Genomic DNA, 21407 nt, shown 5'->3' on the forward strand with positions numbered 1-21407 from the left:
CAAAATTTTACGAGTGAAATTTTTAAAATTATCTAATTTTAAACACTTCCTTATTTTTGAGCAGGCCATTTTTTCAAAGATATAAACAAAGCAATATATTTTAATTTACAGAAGAGCAACTTATGTTAACTGAAGAAAATGCTTATTGAATGTGAAGTTAAAGTAAAATGTGTTAAAAGAGACTTCCTTAAATTATTTTAGCTAGAAGCATAAATCTGCCTCTAAACATTCTATGATAGCATAATGAATATAAATAGCATATTATGCCATTATAAATAACAGTTTTAAATGATATGATTAATAACTGTTAGTTCTGGAGCCATATGTTAATCTTTGTGGAAGCAGAAGCTGGCTCATATACTGACAACCTCTGTTTGCCCTACTAATAATTCAACCCCTAGTTGCTATTGCCACATTGAACCACAAGTTCCTAACAGAAATTACTCCAGAATCTAGGAAATGAAACAGATGCTAACATTTCAAGAAAGCCTTCAGAACAAGAACATTAAAGAAATCATTTTCATGTAGTGCTTGGAATAAATCGAATCTGCTGGTATTTCATGTGCTTAAGTGATCATAGCTTTCCCAGCCAGTGAGTATCTTTAAAAGAGAGGTTTCTGTCTTTCATATCACGTATTATTTTGATTAAAGTAATCATTTAATAAACTAGATCTGGAAGAAGTCAAAGTTCTTTTATAAGATTATGACATAATATTAATAATTAACATCTTAGAAAAATCTCTTATTTACTGAACCACTGTTGTTTTTCAAAGAATAAGGAAAACATTATGATAAACCTCATTAAAAGAATACTTTATATAGTCTAATAGTTATAATTATATTTCTTCTTCTTTTGTATTTTTTTCAAAAGAAATTTTTTTTGAGTTTTTTAAAAGAACGCATTAAAGCCAGTTATAAATTCTTGTCCACTACTGCCAGGAAAAACAATAAATCAATACGGCCTCACGCAACTTATTTGGAAGTCCAAAATCAATGGTAAATATTATAATATGAATTTACATTTCAGAAAAATATATGTTCAAGTGCATTGTGAGTGAAAAAAAACGAATTTTGAAATATGCATGTAAGAGATGTACTCTTCTGAGAGTAGAGGTGTGGGGAAGGTTAGGTTCAGAACAGAGGAAGAAAGTGAATTTTTAATATCTAGTCTTGGTTTATTTACACACAAATACAGAAATAATCCACGTCTAGAGTTTTATTTTCCAATAGATTTAACATATCTGAATATTGGATACTTTGCGTGAGTTTTGTGAAAAGATTGAGTTAAAGATTTCAACACCTTTGAGAATTTCCTTTGAACACACTAACGGGTATCTGTGAATACTGGCTTATTATATCATGGCTCATTTATAAGAATTTACATGTTGCCTTTCTTAGCTGGAACTATATGTCCCAGGAATAGGTTAATCCTTAGGGTTACATAGATCAGCAGCGAGACTTCCCACGTAGAAGTAGTTATATTCATCTTTCCCATCTGAAAATAACTTTGTTAGAAAATATCACATATCTTCTGACTGCCAGGTGACTCATAGGAAAGTACAAGATAACTGAAATCAGCTACATAATCCTATAGTTCATGCACTATTTTCAAACACTTTGAAACTTACTGTTGGTAAGTAAATGTTTATCTGAACTATATCTAAATCATCTCTTCCATAATTACTCTTGTGATTGAAACCTTGTTAGGCCTCAGAAGCCTCGGGATATCAAAATAACTCATAAATTCCTATACCTCAGAACATCTGCACCTCAGAACATGAGACTTCCAGCATCCTGGAAAGTTCAAGGCATTTCTTAACCTCTCTAAAGGGATGGTCTGCAAGCCAGTCTCTTTCATAGGACCACCATAGATCATTCTTTCTCTAACATTCTGACTTAATTTGTCCATGACTTCTGCCTTTATAGTCAACTGGAGTGCCTTTACTCTGGCTACCATGTACTATTTTATGTGGACACTATCTCCTGATGCTCTCAAAGTCATCAACTCTTGGGGTGCCAGAGTCCTGCTACATTCTGTGCACAACTGGTGAAAAATGGCCTTCAAGTTTACCCTATGCTGTGCTGCCATCTGGGCCTATAGCAGCACAATTCCTGTCAAGAGTTTTATTAATTCCCTCATGAAAACACCATTTTCATATTCAGCTCTCTAGAAGCTCCAAACCAGTTCAGTGTCCAGTAAGCATAGACACCATGCCACCCTTTGAGCCTTTACATTCTCATTGTCACAAATTGGGTCTCCCAAACAAAAGAAAACCACCCAACTTTCTTTGTCCCTCTTCAACAAAATTCAAAGCTTCTTGGCACATTATTTCAAGCATGCAGATGACAGCAGGAGTGTAGTAGGAAGTGGACAAAAGGAAGGATATTTAGACCAAGTATTTTAACCTGGTTCCACTGTATGAATAAAAGGAAAGTAGACATTGTCAGGAATTCACTGACGCAGCATTAAAAAATCTATTACCAAAAGATCAAAGGTAGATAGCAGGAAATAAGATAAAGGACTGACACACAATTGTATCCACAGGTCAAGTGTTTTTATTACCAAAATTCCAATTAAAAAATTAGTGTTTCTAGAAAACAGATATTTATATCTGGGCTCAGGCAGATTAAAAAATCAATGAGTTTTAAAAGTTACATTTAATGAACAGAGTGCTTTATGTTTTTTTGTTTGCTTTACTAATGTGCCAGTTTGATGTCCCTGATAACAAGTCCAGTTTGATAGCCTTGCTAACAAATCCAGCTTCATCTAGTACAATAGAATATATTTTTTCTCAATTCTTTTCCATTTACTATCTGCTCAGTTTCTTAAGTTAGAAAATGACTTGACTAATTCAATGGACAATGGATTGGATATGAATCTAAAATGAGGCAGTTTCCTGAAGCCCAGACTTAACTGTACGTGACAATTTGCTTTGGGGCATTGTGAAACAGAAGATTTCTCAAATTTGTCTAATAATAGTAAGGCCCTTATAGTAAATATCACAGAATGCTTTGTTAAATTTGAAGTTCAACATATAAGAACATGTCCAGAAGACCCTACCTAATCTTGTCTCTTAAAGTTATCAGCAACATGCTGATATCTTTATATCTGATATCTTTATCAGCATGTTGCTGATAACTTTAAGAGACAAGATTAGGTAGTTTGTGGACATTTTATGGAATAGTCAATACAAATCTATTGAAGAGAAATGGTATAATTCTGGTTGTAACACTAGATGACTATTCTATTTCTTTTAATTTTCTTGCTTCTCAATTTTTAATCTAAAATATGAGGGGAGTGTGTTAAAAAGATAAAAGGATCTTTGTAATCCTAAGAAGCTATGAAGATAGTCTATTAGAATATTTAAATATAGGGATTTTGAAAGCTTGTATTCAGATATGGCATTAAAGTAATAAAGTTCCAATAGAGAAAATGAATTACAATTCACATTACAATATTTAGATAGGACTGTAAGAGAAATAAATGGTTCTTCCTTATTTCACAATAAAAATTTCAGACGAATTTGACCTTCAAAGATATAAGTCTGAGCAATAATAATAGAACATAATAGAAAAATTGTTCTGACTGCAAAGAAATAGACCTTTCCCAACAGTCACTTCAAAATGCAAACCAGAATGTATGGTCTATATTGTTTTTAATTTAATGTATCTATGTTAACAAGCATACTTCTTCCTCTTCATTTTCATTGCATAAATTTTTACTTGAAATGCTTTTGAAGCAAAACTCATGTGCTTCAAAATTACTTGTATGTGTGTTTTTTTTCACCAGCTGTACATATGACTGTAATTTCCCACCAAACATGGTATCAAATATGTAGAATCTGAGATGTTATAAAAGCATTCAAAATCATATTTTCCTCATAAAGAAAACACAAAATTGACCTTAATAGGATATTGTTGAGGAATATTTTAATTATCTGGCTATAAAGATAAATTCTAAGGTTTCCTAGGATTTAAAAAACTTACTCTTTGATGGCAAAATTTACTCTAAAGTATTTTGCAACGGTGTGTGTGTGACAGTGTTTGAAGTGACAGGGAAACCTATGTCCTATGTGTGAAGGTATTGTTTTCTGGATCATTTATTGACTTGTCTGAAGGCTTGGGAAAAAATTTAGGGTAAATAGAGAATAATGAACTTTTTCAGAAATAACTAAGCTTACTCCATGCAACAGAATCCCAAATGATTTGAAGTTAGACTTTATTATTAGTTATACAGTAAATGTGATAAATAAGTTCACCCTGTGAGATATAAAAAATAAAAAACTTCGGCATGACCATAATTCTTTTTTTATAGATAAGGGGCTCTCATGCCTAAAGCCTGGTTAACAATAGCCACATCTGATTTCAAAATATAGATATGCCCAATGAGGTAGTTCTTTACATTGGGAATTGCTGGTTAGGTATTGGTTACCCAATTTCTCTTATTTAAGGCTTAATAGATATTTGATGCCATATAGACAAAACATTTAGAAGAAGTTTCAAATTCTATCTGGAGATAGGTGTCATATAAAACAGCCTAAAAAAAAATGCTTTAAAAGGCTTGCTCGAGTTAACTAAAGGTTGGCAGACCCATTCGCCAGGCTTATTGAAACAAGCTTTACCCTCCTTTAAATGCAGGATCTGTTTCTCATTGGCAGGAATGTTTTAGATTCAGCATATTAAAAGCTGCAGATATTTGTGTTGGGTTTTCCTTTGTGAGATATCTACAGCAATGTGAGAGAGCGAGTACATTTAGCCACAGGAGGAACTTCCCGTAAAATCATAGTAAATGACTGTGCTTTTCTTATAAGCCACACCCTTCCTAGGCATTTCTCAAATACTTTACATAGAAATTTGCTCACTTTAACAAAAATCAATAAATGCAACTAGCATTTCGTTTGTTTTCATTAACTAGTAGAAACAGCAGTAATATATTGTTAATTATATTAGCAGGACCCTGTACCTTAATGCGACAAGTCAAAAGGCACCCGGCCATTCATAAGTATTGTGACTGATGGATTAATAGCGACAAAAAAAATGGATAATCTTGGAAAAGCATAAAGATGTGCAATTTACAAAGAGCTGGCTGAAAATTAAGGAGAACTGGCAGATTTGAAACCATGACAGGTATAAATGAATTTGGTATGGCCTAATTAACAATTTTACTTCATCATATTCATACTGGAGTCTACATAATTTGGGAAGAGGAAATATTTTGTCAAAATTGATATATCCCATAAAATATAACTAACATACTTTGCAAGGAGGCTTAAGGAAGGCCTGGGAGACAAAAAGGACAACAAATATAACAATAATAATATTTAAGTCAATAAAGTTTTTATAATGTCATTTTTCTTAAAGTGGTTTTCTACATAGGGGAAATCAACACTGCATTGACTATTAGACTTAGTTTGGGGGTCTAATGGACTTTTCCTGAAATTTGGACTGAGGGATCAGATTATTAATGGTAGACCTAAATCTGTCTCAAAGAACAGTATTTGGACTCCAGTAAAACCTCTTCAGATACTCTTTGTTTAACTGATCGCTTGTTTCAAAGGTCGATTCATTTTGGAAAAAGATTATGGATTTTTCTCACATTTTATGACAACATAAATGTTGACAACTTATGTTTTTGTTAATGTATAATGTTATTTTTTATCAAAAAAGCAAGCTATTTGCTAATAGTCATGTCACAAATATAATTATTATGCATAGAATTATACATAGAATTACTCAGTTTCAATGGACCTTTCTGAACTTCCTGATAATTTATTATCCTTTAAAACACAAGAGAAACCCATTTGGTATCTTCCACCTATAGCTTGAAAGTCTTATATTTATTTGCTTATTAGTAGTACATTTCCATTTGATACATATAATATCAGGTTGCATTATTCTAGATCCAATTTTTCCTTCTGTAAGTGAAGTTTATGAGATAAGGTTAGTTGTTCTAGTCACAAATGCATTGTACAATGAAAAGCAAGACATTATAACTCACCATATTTTCATGATAAGAAAAAATTGTATGCATATTTATTGAAAAACGTATTTTAAGTGTATTCCTTATAGTGGAGGAAATGCAATGATGAATGAAACACTCTAGTAAAGAGCAGTGTGCTCCAAGTTTTTCTGTTGACACCTTGTGTAAAATAATTTTGAGAAAACATCACCCATTTCAACTGACAGATCAGTTGCAAAGCATGTAACTTTTGGCACATTTTAAATGTTGACATTCTAAACTATAACTGTTACATCATTTTTAAAAAATTCACAGTAAAACATAAATATCAAAGCAATTCAATATCTACCACATTCATTTAAAATAAATGAATGAGTTCTTCGCAGCGGTTGGAAATGATAGATCATTTCTTTCTCTCCTTGAAATCATATCCCAGTCCACTATCCACCCTTCACCTTAAAGAATTTTATTCTATTAAAATGTATTTTTATATTTTAAATTATTTTTAGTGATACCCTGAAAGAGAGCCAGGAAAACTCGTTATGTAGAAAAAAAAGGGAATAAAGGCAGCAAGAAGCAAGAAAGAAGATAAAGTGACATGGAAATAGATCATTAGATGAGCAGGTAACACTTTAACATTTGTGAAGTGTCTGTCTTTTTTTTTTTTTTTTTTTGCAGATGTGTGCATTGGTGTGAAGTAAATCTCTTCTAATCTTTTCTCATGAAAATCTTTACCCTGCTCTAAAATTTTTGCAACAAAATTTGTACGTAGATTAAAATTTTATTTTAAAAAAAATCCTGTCCAAATGGCAGCAAATGAATGCTTTTAAAAAGTTCTTCCAGATTGCATTACCACTATAACTCTTATCAAAAATAATGACAATAATTATCATGTTGATAATAATAGTAGCTAACACATCTGGAAGGCTTACTAAGTTTCAAGCACTAATCTATACATTACCTATTTATACCTCTATTTGTAGCTATCTATTTATATACAGTGTCCACCAAATCTGGAAATACAAATGATATATAGTAAATGATTCACTTATATATATTAGATTGTAATACTTTTAAAAAGTAATATTTGATTTTCTAGACTTTACGGTCACCTTACAACAATCATGTAAGGTAGGTACTATGATTAACCCAGCTTTACCAATGAGGGACCTGAAGCTCAGTCAGTTTATTAACTTTAACACATGATTAAAAATTGATTAATTCAAGGGTTGAATCAGGCAGTCTGGCTTTAAAGTTTACACTCAAGATCAAAACGCATTATTATAGACTTTGAGATATAATTTGATTCTTAATCCATGTTAAACACAAGTAAAATTTTATTTGCCCTATATTATTTAATGAGATGAAGAAGGAGGAAGCTGACATGTCCTTTTGAAAGGAGGCTTGGCAAACATCAATGTACCCACCACCCTCATCCCCTTGTTTGTGGCCTAGGAGATTGTTATGCTTTGCAAAAATGCTCTCTAGTAAGATTCAGAATGGGTAATACAACACTTGTGTTTTTTGGTGTGGGGAGGGAGACGTAGGTAAAAGAGAAGAAGGAAGATTGTGAAGAGAGAAGTGGAAAAGGAAAACTAGCTGGAAGCTTGTACCTTCGAAGTTTTCACTGGCAGATCAGTTTTAGGAAGGAGATCAAATCGAGTTTGAGGATCAGGAAATTGATTTCTGTGAAACAAGCTATTTCTGCCTACTTGGTAAGAGTATGGATAACTCACTTCGTAGATCCTTGGTCTAGGGAAAAGTATAACACATAGTAAATGGGGAAACTCAATTCTACCAAAAATGAAAATGTTGTTGCATTTGAGAACCATTATGGCGGGCAATGTAGTAAAAAAGATAAATAAGACACTCATCCTAATTTAACGTAAAACAAATTTGAAAATAAAAAAAATGATAACTAAAGAATTTCATGAAGGTATTATCGTCACTGCATATAATATGCTTTCTACTAAATTTCAATGGCAGTTTATGTTTACCTACTTACATATTAAATAATTGCTATTACATTGGCATCATAATTCCTCTTATGAGAGGAACTGTTCTTTCTGATAAATTAAAAATCCACTTAGAGTAGAGCAGACTCTTGGTCATAAATGTTATCAGGTGCTCAAATGTCAGGGGAAGAAGTCTCTTCTCCATGAACCAAATTAGAAAATGCGTTACTTTTACTCGTGCAACAGAAGCTGGAAAATGAGTGACAAAAGGAAAGAATGGGTAAAGACAGAATAAAGTCAAAGAGATAGAGAGAGGTCAGAATAGATTATTGGGAGAAATAAGTGATTCTAAAAATGGTCATTTACACTATTGATTTGAAGTTGTTTGCATTGGTGGTATGTGAACCTCTCCCATATCTGCTGCCGTGTAAATCTTTAATGAAGTCTACTATCTGTGTGAGTGAAATTTTTTACAAAGATCAACACCAGGGCTGTTTCAGGGATCAATGCAAAGCAGAACAACTTTATTCACTAAAGAAGAGTCTGATTAAGGGCAAATTAACAAGGACATTACAGGGAAGCATATTCATGAGGGGTTCCACCATTTTACAGAAAGAATAATAATATGATAATCTTTTAGTGTTGAAGGAGTTACTGGTAGGCTTTCATGGCACTTAAGATGAGACCCTCAAGGCACATGATCAAGTACGATTACCAATACTTACTTATTTAAGCCAGTGCCATATTTAGGTCCCAGCTTTATTTTGCTGTGGCACATGTAAGTTAACACAAATGACAAGTCATGCTGACCTCATTTGTTTGAATTTTAACTACTTTAATTGGAAACACTGCTCATTACACAACAAAATGAGAATGAGTATTTTGTAAACATTCTGTTATAAAAATGAATGTTTTGAATCTTTAATTATGACCTGCAAGTCGTTAATTGTGTCTCTCATACACATGGGAGTATACCTAATTTGAACTCTGAGCAATAGGACAGTGTGCTTTAAAATTTTAAAGAGATGATAAAATAATCATTCATGGCCGGGCGCGGTGGCTCAAGCCTGTAATCCCAGCACTTTGGGAGGCTGAGACGGGCGGATCACAATGGCAGGAGATTGAGACCATCTTGGCTAACACGGTGAAACCCCGTCTCTACTAAAAAATACAAAAAACTAGCCGGGCGAGGTGGCGGGCGCCTGTAGTCCCAGCTACTCGGGAGCCTGAGGCAGGAGAATGGCATAAACCTGGGAGGCAGAGCTTGCAGTGAGCTGAGATCCGGCCACTGCACTCCAGCCTGGGCGACAGAGCGAGACTCCATCTCAAAAAATAAAACAAAATAAAATAAAATAAAATAATCATTCATAAAATTGATTTATTAAGCACACTTCAAAACACTATAAGCATAACTTTTCTGGAGTATTTTCATATAATTTACAAATATATTTTTTAGTTTATATAATATGTTAAATATTGTTTCAATTTTAGCTGGATTAAAATTTAAATGCAAAAATGGACCTATTAAATGATTAGAAATTTATAAGTTAATATCTTTACTATTTTGGACTCTGAAAGAACTTTCCACAAGATTACTAAACTTTACCGATAACTAGAAATAGATGCTTCTGTTGCGAAAATTCAAACTAGCCACAGACATTTCCCCTTATATTTGTTTATTTCCCACGTCTTACCCATCTGTCAAGTTTCAGTCAGCTGTATGATTATATAAATAAAACCATGCAAAAAAAAAAAAAAAAAAAAACACCCTTGTAGTTAGAGGAATTGAACTATTACAAATCACATAGCTGGTTACAAAGAACTTCAGATGATATTTTATTTTTAGCTCTTATCTTTAGGTCAGAGAGTTATAGTCAGCTATTTCAGAATCTTAGAGCCAAAATGGACCTGAGAAATCTTATAGAAAAATCTTCTCATTTTAGAGACACAAATTAGGAGCTCAAGAGGGTTTTGTGATTTGCTTTATATTCCACGGCAGTGGTAGAAGAGCTAAGACTGGGAACCCCCTCTCCTAAGTCTCTGTTCTGTACTTCTTTTATTATGTTAAAATGGAAACATATATAATTCAAACTAATATGATGGCAAACTGCAATCATAGTTCTCATTTAAATTTTTATTTTCCATAAAGATAATTTTTTTCTACCTCTGTCTTGCTGGAATTGAAGTGAATTTACACCTTAAACTGCACTATTAGAACAAAAAGCAACTCAAATGGCAGCCATTAACTTCTCACAGAAAATCTTTCCAATGCTCTACGAGTTCTGTGAGACCAGGCTAATGAAGAGAATGCACCTTTAAACTTGGACCTTTCATTTTCCGTTACTTCCAATGTATCTTCTTTAAACTCTCAAAGAGATGTTATAATTTATAAGTTGAAAAACACACTTGGAAAAAATATAGTGTATTCCTCTCAGCGTTCACAGGAAGACATGACTGATACACACAGATAGTGGGAGGCCAAATCCAATTCTTCCCTGGTAAGTGAATTTTCTCCCATCGTGCTCTCTTTCCTATGTTTCTTTATTAAGCAAACTTTGGGCCTTTTGAAAGTTGATCTGGTATTACTTCACATAAAAACCATCAGGAAGAAAAATCCAGCTGTCAGATAGAAGTAGGCATTTTGAGCATTCAAATCTTGCTCTAAGGAACAGTGAGTCATGTGAAATGTAATGTGCAAAGGAAGCTGACACATGAAAGGACAGCACAACAATGATGAGTTCCCAAAGACATGCTGTGGGAGAAAGAACAATTATAGAGGATCTATTTTTGGGCCCAGCAGTATGAACTGGGAATTTAAAAATCACAGCTTAAGTACAGAAGGAGGAATGATGTCACCCAGTTTTAAATTTAAGAGAAAATAATTAGTAGCCTTTAGTTTTAATCTAGGTTATTACCATTTATTATGATGATACATTATTGAATTGTCAAATTTCTGCAGTCTAAAAACAAGTTAATGCAGGACATTTAATTTTATAGGAAAGGCAACTATGAGGTGTAATATTAATTGCATAATTAATATTTTATTTGCCGTGGTACTATAATGCCAAACATAAATAACAAGACAAACACATCTGGAACAGTAGTCTTTCTGGAAGCACCAATGCCCCAAAAGCCTGTAGTTAATGCCTAGGATTGAAAATAAGACCTCAGAGTGGCCAGGGAGTTCTAAAAATAATATTTAGAGCCATTTAAAGTTTTTTCCTTTGCTTATAAATAAGATATCATCTTATGTTCCAAATATAAGAAAGTTTTACATCCATTCATAGGACTATAACAGTAACAATGTGAATAGAAAATAAAGAACTCTATAGAGAAAAGGAATTTAGTTCAAATAAGCAATTTAGCCCTATTTTATCATGTTAAACATAATTTTTGGTATATATCCATATAATTATGGTTATAATATGTTTTATATAGTATATATACATATATGATGTCTGTGGCTAATTTTACAAAATAACTAATATTAATAAATCTACTAGGACACATTCAAATTAATTTGACACTCCTGGTAGTCTGGCCAAGAGAACAGCAATATGGAGACTAAGTCCACTGCCAAGGTCCCAAGGAAATAATTTTGTAAGTGTGACAGATGTCCATGATTCCATCTTTATCAGTATTTTGTTAGATTGCCTTTCAAGATTCTCTTTTATTCTAAAGTTAACCATATACCTTTCTGTGAAATACTTCTTACTATTGTTAACATGGTCTTATTATCCTCAACTGGAAATCCTACATGTACTTTCATTAGGTCATGGATGTTCTTTTGTAATATATGCAATACCTGAAAGTAGGGCCATCCAAAGTTTTGACAGGTGGTAGCACAAGTGGTTGTTGTATCATCGTAGGACCCTAGATGACAAGAGAACATTCCTGTGAATTTGGTAATATTATGAGTGGATAGTGGGATTTCTCAGAAACTAACTTCAAGTTAAATACTAGTGTGTTTCTTTGTTAAAACCAGAAACATACATATTTCAAATGATACTTTTCAGTGGAAAGTTGGGAGGAGACATACCAGGTATATTGAGGTTGTCACCATGCTAACCTGAAAGTAATCAGTAACTTTGTTCTTGGCATCGTATGTCCTAAGAATGGGAACTCCAATGGGCACAAACATGGAGGCAGATAGTGCCTGTTGTTTAAGGTCTTGGCCCTAGGAAGATGTGTAATCTATGTTTGCATGGCTCTGGTCTACGGGCTGGGGATATGGTAGTCCCTGCTCTCATGGAGCTTATATTATAAGGAGAAAAAAAAAGAAACAAATAAATATAAAAATGCCCAGTGTTGATAAGTGGCATGAAGGACAGTAAAGCAAGCTAAGGGAGAATAGGGAGAAATGTATGATGGAGGTATACCAGATAGAATAGTCATAAAAAGCGTCTGTGAAGAAGTGGTATTTGAGCAGTAGACCTGTAGTAAGGGAGCACACTACCCTTAACGTTCGGGAGAACAGTTGCTTTTAGAAGAAAGGATGACTGAGTCAATGGTTGTAAGGCAGGAATGACTTGGCTAGTTCAAAGTACAGAAAGAGAGTCAATATAGTCATAGTGGAGTGAATGAGGGCAAAGAGCATTCAAGAACTTGGTCAAAGAGGGAGCCAGAGGCCAGATCTTGTCAGTAATAAGTTTTAACTCTCTATAAACATAAGATGTTACTAACAAGTTAAATTCATTCCCTGTCAAACAAATATTGAAGTTACATAAATGTAGTTTACATACATCCTTTCAGGCTCAAACTAATGTTGAAAGCAAGACACAGCTAGTTTACCTTGCTTTGCGTTTATACACTGTTTGAATTTCAGGAACTTGAAAAATGTCAGAATTGCATTTTGTGAATTATTTATCTCAATTAACTCATATTGACATTTGAAAGGCTTTTAATGATCTTGTGCTTATGGAGCATCAATTTTCTACTAGACCTAACAATAATCAGATCTATTGCCAATAATTTCTTTAAAGTCAATAGAGACGTTTATGTAAACCTTCAAAAATATTCAGAAAGCTTATTATTAAAAGTAATCTCTGCAATTGAATCTTTTGTAAACCAAAAAACACTTCCAATTATTTTGAAAAATTACGTTGTAAATGTTTACACCTTCATGTGTTTTAATAACATATTATATATCACTAAAAATTGACTACTATAATTAGAATCATGTGGTTGTATTAATTAGATGTGTATTTGTACATTATCAAAAAGTCTGCATATACAGTTAACACATTGCATAAAGATGTTTCAGTCAAAGACGGTCCACATATATGACTGTGGTACCATAAGATTTTCATACAGTATTTTTTACTGTACTTTCTATATTTTGGTGTGTTTAAATACACAAAGACTTACCAGTGTGTCACAGTTGCCTACAATATTAGTACAATAATACAGATTTGCAGTCTAGGAGCAATAAGCTTCACCACACAGCAGGTGTGGTGAAGGTGTGTAGCAGGCTATCCTATCTAGGTTTCTGTAAGTACCCTCTGTAATGTTCACACAGTGACAAACTCACCTAATGACATATTTCTCAGGACATATCCCAATCCTTAAGTGACACCTGACTATATTTAGAATCTGGATTCCTAAAAGCTATTTCAGAAAAAATAAAAGTTCTTATTAGTCTCAACCTTTATTGGCATACATATGGAATTCAGCAGGTTCAAGGTTGAAGTTTATTTTTAGTATTTTCCCAACTTGCTAGAAAATACTACTAGAAGTAGAAATACTCAGAAGCATTATTTTTTTTCCTGCATGGTTCTTTTTTCATCCCGGTCGAAAATGCTATGAAAGAACCTTTCCAGCTTTTTAGTGTTTGGGACATGTAAATGGTCACTTCTGGCTATCAGCAAATTTATTGATGAGTTAACTTTGGTTAATAAACATGTTGCATATATTAATAAAATTACAATGTATGTGTGAACATGTACTTACTACCTCTTTCTTCTGAAAAATATCAGTTATCTGTGATATCAAACTAAGTACTAAAATAGGTTAAAATTCAAGAAGAAAGGATAAAAACAAAACATTATTAAGCCCCAATGTAAAAGATAAAAGTACCTAGAGAAAACTCAAAAGAAAGAGCTAATTTTGTTCAAGTAGCAAAACTGGTGAAATGGTTGGACAATAAAATCCTAATCAACTAAATCTGGAAAACACAGAAAAGTAATACAGCAAATAGGGAGAATACCTAGACTTTCTTGATATGATGTTGCCATGGTGAAATATAACAACTTAGCTGAAGAAAAAAATATATAAACCTAAGTATATTTATAAAGGGAAAATCAGAACCTTGAAGAAATATACTGGTTAAATTCAGCTGATGGCTATAAAGGCAATCAAGTGAATTAAAAAATGAGGAATTATGTGAAAAACACAAACTTCAATGCTTTCTATGATGTTTTGACGTGTAAGAAATAATTTTTTACAATAGGTAGAAAGAGACACAATCACTCTCAGGAGATATGCAAGCTTCATAAATTATTGTAAATGTGCAACCAGTTTTTTAAAAAGAACACATAAACACCCCTGAATAGAATTATTCATTTTCCTCCTCTCTTTATTTTTCAAAGGAGATTTTGATAGATATTAGTTTTTGAATAAAGAGAAATAGAAAGTTAGAGCTATGATTCAAGACATTTTCTATCTGTGTTCTTGTTCATGATGAGAAATGTTATTCATGCATATCCAATTTTAAAAGCAATAAAACATATTTTTCCTTTCCCTGGACCATCTAACCAAAGAGAGATAGTTAATCCTTCTCTTAAATAGTTAAAAGCAAAAAGTGACTTAATTATAACCCTGCAACATTAAGTCACTGCCATTCAATTAGAAACAAATGTTTCAGAGGAAAATTTTAATTCATTTAGCTTACAAATTCATTGTGACTCATAATAAGGAAAATGCAGTTTAAAACCACAATGAGATACTATGCTACACTCAACCGACTAGCAACAATTAAAAAGTTTGACAGTAATACACAGCATTAGAAAAGATATGATGCAATGGAAACCTCATACACTCTTGGTGGGAGTGTAAATTGGCATAAGCATTTTAAATTGCTAGGATCCTGAAATCTCACTGAAAAATATATCCTCAAAAAAACATGGACATATGTGTACCAGGAGATATGTTAACAAAATGTTCATAGCCTCATTGTTTGTAATAGCAAAACTGTGGAAGCAATCCAGATGTTCCTCAGCAGGAAAAAGGATAAATACATTGTGTTACATTCATACAATGGAACACTGTAATAGTGAAAAGAAAGAGCCACAGCTATACCCATTAACAATGATTTATCTCAAGAACATAATGCCGAAAGGAAGAAGCAAGTCTTCAAAGAATGTATTCAAGATAATTCCAGTTTCATTAAAGTAAAAATAAAAACAGAAAAATAACGTAAAAGTTTACCCAGAAACCATATGTAGTAAAGTCATAAAGTAAAACAAGGAAATGATTAGTACAAGCTTAGGGTAAAGTCCATGTGAGTCAATCAGGGAAGAACATGATGGACAATCTTGGGTCTAAGTATACAGGAGTTTATTTATTTAAACAGTATATGTGTATGAATTAGACTGTCGTTGTTTTGCTGTAAAGAAATACCTGAGGCTGGGTAATTTATAAAGAAAATAGGTTTAATTGGCTCACGGTTCTGCAGGCTGTATAAGCATGGCTCCAGCGTCTGTTTCTGGCAGAGCCTCAGGAAGTCTACATTCATGACAAAAGGGGAGCTGACATATCCTCATATCTCGTGGAGACACAGGGAGCAAGAGAGGGAGCAGAAAGGTCCTATACTCTTTTAAACAACCAGACTTTGTGTGAACTAACATAGCGAGAACTCACTTATTACCAAGGGGATGGTGCTAGGTCATTCATGATTCAATCTCCTTCCACCAGGCCCCACCTCCAACGCTGGGAATCACATTTCAACATTCAACCTTCATATGAGATTTGGAGGGGACAAACATCCAATCTATATCAGTATGGTATACATAACATTCTACATATGAAACTACATTCTACATTCTACATCTAACATTTCTACATAAGAAAATTAAGAAAATTTCTTAATTATAAAGGTTTTTGTAGAAAAGTATGCAGAGCATAATTCCCTCCTACAGAATGATGTATTTGTTATGAATCTATGGATCAACATATATGAAATGCAATTTATTAGGGAAAGGTCAAGGGATCTGAGTGGGAGATGGAGCTGCCTTATACAGTACTGATCCTATTTGAAAGTTTATTATGTGATTTAAATGTACAAATTCCATTTGATTTCAAGTTAATTCTTATATATACAAAGGAATTTTGGAACAGCAATAATTTCTAACCCTTAAATCAAGGGGTGTGTGTGTGTGTGTATTTACCCCTGAATCTGATGAAGGTGAAAGGGATCTACAAATCTGTAATTTGGATTATTACCAAGTTCCTAAGATTTTTAAGTTAGAATGATTCAGACAGGAAAAATGTGCCACCAAGTCACAGAACTAATCATTCTCAGCTTCATAAATTATTGTAAATGTGCAACCAGTTTTTTAAAAAGAACACATAAACACCCCTGAATAGAATTATTCATTTTCCTCCTCTTTATTTTTCAAAGGAGATTTTGATAGATATTAGTTTTTGAATAAAGAGAAATAGAAAGTTAGAGCTATGATTCAAGACATTTTCTATCTGTGTTCTTGTTCATGATGAGAAATGTTATTCATGCGTATCCAATTTTAAAAGCAATAAAACATATTTTTCCTTTCCCTGGACCATCTAACCAAAGAGAGATAGTTAATCCTTCTCTTAAATAGTTAAAAGCAAAAAGTGACTTAATTATAACCCTGCAACATTAAGTCACTGCCATTCAATTAGAAACAAATGTTTCAGAGGAAAATTTTAATTCATTTAGCTTACAAATTCATTGTGACTCATAATAAGGAAAATGCAGTTTAAAACCACAATGAGATACTATGCTACACTCAACCGACTAGCAACAATTAAAAAGTTTGACAGTAATACACAGCATTAGAAAAGATATGATGCAATGGAAACCTCATACACTCTTGGTGGGAGTGTAAATTGGCATAAGCATTTTAAATTGCTAGGATCCTGAAATCTCACTGAAAAATATATCCTCAAAAAAACATGGACATATGTGTACCAGGAGATATGTTAACAAAATGTTCATAGCCTCATTGTTTGTAATAGCAAAACTGTGGAAGCAATCCAGATGTTCCTCAGCAGGAAAAAGGATAAATACATTGTGTTACATTCATACAATGGAACACTGTAATAGTGAAAAGAAAGAGCCACAGCTATACCCATTAACAATGATTTATCTCAAGAACATAATGCCGAAAGGAAGAAGCAAGTCTTCAAAGAATGTATTCAAGATAATTCCAGTTTCATTAAAGTAAAAATAAAAACAGAAAAATAACGTAAAAGTTTACCCAGAAACCATATGTAGTAAAGTCATAAAGTAAAACAAGGAAATGATTAGTACAAGCTTAGGGTAAAGTCCATGTGAGTCAATCAGGGAAGAACATGATGGACAATCTTGGGTCTAAGTATACAGGAGTTTATTTATTTAAACAGTATATGTGTATGAATTAGACTGTCGTTGTTTTGCTGTAAAGAAATACCTGAGGCTGGGTAATTTATAAAGAAAATAGGTTTAATTGGCTCACGGTTCTGCAGGCTGTATAAGCATGGCTCCAGCGTCTGTTTCTGGCAGAGCCTCAGGAAGTCTACATTCATGACAAAAGGGGAGCTGACATATCCTCATATCTCGTGGAGACACAGGGAGCAAGAGAGGGAGCAGAAAGGTCCTATACTCTTTTAAACAACCAGACTTTGTGTGAACTAACATAGCGAGAACTCACTTATTACCAAGGGGATGGTGCTAGGTCATTCATGATTCAATCTCCTTCCACCAGGCCCCACCTCCAACGCTGGGAATCACATTTCAACATTCAACCTTCATATGAGATTTGGAGGGGACAAACATCCAATCTATATCAGTATGGTATACATAACATTCTACATATGAAACTACATTCTACATTCTACATCTAACATTTCTACATAAGAAAATTAAGAAAATTTCTTAATTATAAAGGTTTTTGTAGAAAAGTATGCAGAGCATAATTCCCTCCTACAGAATGATGTATTTGTTATGAATCTATGGATCAACATATATGAAAAGCAATTTATTAGGGAAAGGTCAAGGGATCTGAGTGGGAGATGGAGCTGCCTTATACAGTACTGATCCTATTTGAAAGTTTATTATGTGATTTAAATGTACAAATTCCATTTGATTTCAAGTTAATTCTTATATATACAAAGGAATTTTGGACCAGCAATAATTTCTAACCCTTAAATCAAGGGGGGTGTGTGTGTGTGTATTTACCCCTGAATCTGATGAAGGTGAAAGGGGTCTACAAATCTGTAATTTGGATTATTACCAAGTTCCTAAGATTTTTAAGTTAGAATGATTCAGACAGGAAAAATGTGCCACCAAGTCACAGAACTAATCATTCTCAGCCCAGAATTAAAATAGGAAGTATTACATACATTTTGTTATTTATGGGTAGCTCAGTATACATTTATAGTTACTGGTTAGTTATTTGTGAAGACAATCACTTGATTTAAACATGTGTCCTATTTACTGACTTATTTTGTTATTGTAAGTTTGACTCTATTGGGTTATTATGCCTTATTCACACAACATCCAAAATACAGAAAAGAGAACACTATCTCAGGGCACACATGCATCACTTAAGCATCATCTCCATCTGTCTGTTGAGCCATCCCAGACTAATTTGGTAGGTTCAGAATAAGCAGAGAGATTTTCACTTTACCAAACAGCACTGCTGCTTTAAATGTGATATGACCAATGTAGCCCAACCTGTTGAAGTCCTGAGAGACTGAGACAGATTTTATGACCCCTACACTTAAAAGCAGAGTAATTATCTTGACCAATTGGGTTCAATCCTGAAATGCAAGTCAGGTATTACCACCCAGGAAGTGGTATTTACTTTTCACAATTTTTTAAATAAATACTTTTCAGCTCTTATCAGAAGGAATAACCCTGAGGCTTAACACTCACCATGCCCCAATTGAAAAGACGCATTAAAGGTTTACCGTCCAAAATTTTAGACCAAGCATCTGGAAGATATTTGCATGTCAACTAAAAGTGGTACCCATTGAAGTGCCCATTGTCCATGGCCATGTAGACAAAGCATCTCATCTTAATTTATGTGATTTGGCACTGGATTTTTATAATGTAACAAATTACAAATCTAGCCAATCAAATGTCTTATTGGACTAATTTATCTTCCTTTACAGCCTCTCCTTTTATCTTCTCTTTCTTTTCCTGTGTTTATTCTGTTTGCTCCCCTTTTCTTTTAAGGTTACTCTTGCTTTCAAATTTCAAACCTCCCTCTGATCTTTTAACTTGGGAGCAATAATTACTAAGTTAATACTGTTTTTACAGTCATATATTTCTATTCTTTAGATGCGAAGTTTTTTCGTTACAGTCTGTTCTGGTTGGCTTTTCACTTTTTAATCTTGTTCCTTCCATTTCAAATTTCATCAGCTTTTGGGTCAATCTCCCAAGACTTCACACTGCCATTTGTAAAAGCCACTGTCACCAGACCTGAAACAAAATGCATTGCTCTGGATTTACTCAAAAAGAGCAAAGTTTAGTATGTGCAACACTTTAAAATATTAAATTCAATTTTAAACACATATTATTTAAAACTGAGATACATATAGGCTGGGCATCGTGGCTCACACCTGTAATCCAAGCACTTTGGGATGCCAAGGCGGGCGGATCACGAGGTCAGGAGATCAAGACCATCCTGGCTAATACAGTGAAACCCATTCTCTACTAAAAATACAAAAAATTAGCTGGGCGTGGTGACAGGTGCCTGTAGTCCCAGCTACTCAGGAGGCTGAGGCAGGAAAATGGCGTGAACCCGGGAGGCGGAGCTTGCAGACTGCACTCCAGCCTGGGCGACAGAGCGAGACTCCATCTCAAAAATCAAAAATCAACAACAAAAAACACTGAGATACATATAAACCTGGAGAGCACATCTACTTTAGAAACATCTGAAGTGAATAATTAGTTAGCAATAGGAATTAATTAAAACAGGACTTATCAGAAAAATCTTAATAACCTTTGTTTGTAAACAAAATCATGAATTATAAAATTGATTTAAGGTTATATTTCATGTTGTAGACTAGTCGGTTATGTCACTGGTGTTACCATCAATCTCTGGAATAGACATACTTAACACAGCCAAGGCAATCCAACATACAGAGAGCTAAAAAAAAAAACCAAAAAAAAAACAAAACAAAAAACTACTAAAAAAGTTTGATTTTTACACATACCCCAAAATCCACTCTGCAATACAGAGTACATTGTAATAATTAGCAAAACTATTTAAAATTTATAGAAATGTTTTTACATCTAATTTAGGATCAAACAATTTTTCAGACTTCAAAATAACCTTAATTCAATCTACAAGTAGTATTTTGTCAGAAAAGGCTCTCAAGGATATTTGGTGTCCCCACTGAATCTAGGTGAGAGTGAACAAGTATTTTGGCACAGGCTTTTTCTAAACAAGAATATTGGGAATAACCATTTGTTATTGCAGGGACTGGTACTAGCTTGAGAAAGTGTGACATGCCTGCTCACTGTGAAAAATTAGTCATCTTTGCACTCAAACTTTAAGGGCAAAGTATACAAATCCAAATTTCTTTCAAGGCTTTTATTTATGTAGAGTTTGTCTTAAGTGCCTTTTACATTATTTCATCAAGCCTATTCAGATTAGAAATTTCCACTGTCTTGTCTTTTTAAAGACAGCCCTATTTTATTATTTTTTTCTATTTTAAGCTCCTTAGGATAAAGAAAATGTGTTGTAGAATACTGAATTATCTTGCCATATATAAACTTACCAGAAGCAAACTGACTAATTTTAAAAACAAAATATAGCTTTTCAAAGGACATGCTTATCTGTATGTTTTATAATAATAACTTTATCAAAAATATGCTGTTTGATAATGACTATATCAAATAAAGTCAGAAAGTTTAGGGATAAGAGTTAAGAAACAGGAAAGGTTGGTTGTAAGAAGAAGCAATTTGACAATTTTAAAAAATGTTTTGTGTGATAGTTCATCTAAGACAGAGAGTTATTTAATCCAAACCAGTGTGTTGCTTATGGTTTAAAATCCAGTCAGTAGTGTGATAAGAGAATATGTAGAAGAACAGTAAAATTACAACTTTGACACATTTTGTATACATATTTTATCTGAATACTGTGGATGTATGTTGGTAATTAGTATTTTTCTCAAAGTAAAGTTATTGTTTTACTGAATGACATACATATTTGAACTCAGAAGAAAGAAAACCTTAATAGTGGTATTTCTAGATAAATTAATAATTTGAATTCTGCTTTAAAAGAAAACAATAAAGTTAACACTGA

At 33.2% G+C, this 21407-nt stretch overlaps 1 protein-coding gene across 1 annotated transcript in view; it reads right to left on the minus strand.

The window, feature by feature from the left end:
• CALCRL (calcitonin receptor-like) overlaps window positions 1–21407 on the minus strand; it is a 114649-nt gene that overhangs the window by 79661 nt on the left and 13581 nt on the right. The window contains exons 2-3 of the mRNA XM_012000076.1: window positions 19028–19086; window positions 11720–11787 (exon numbers count right to left, since the gene is read on the minus strand). The gene's annotated coding sequence lies outside the window, so the exon portion shown is untranslated. The remainder of the gene's footprint in view (window positions 1–11719; window positions 11788–19027; window positions 19087–21407) is intronic.

This window comes from Mandrillus leucophaeus, unplaced genomic scaffold (assembly GCF_000951045.1).
Source record: "Mandrillus leucophaeus isolate KB7577 unplaced genomic scaffold, Mleu.le_1.0 Scaffold615, whole genome shotgun sequence".
NCBI lineage: Eukaryota > Metazoa > Chordata > Mammalia > Primates > Cercopithecidae > Mandrillus > Mandrillus leucophaeus.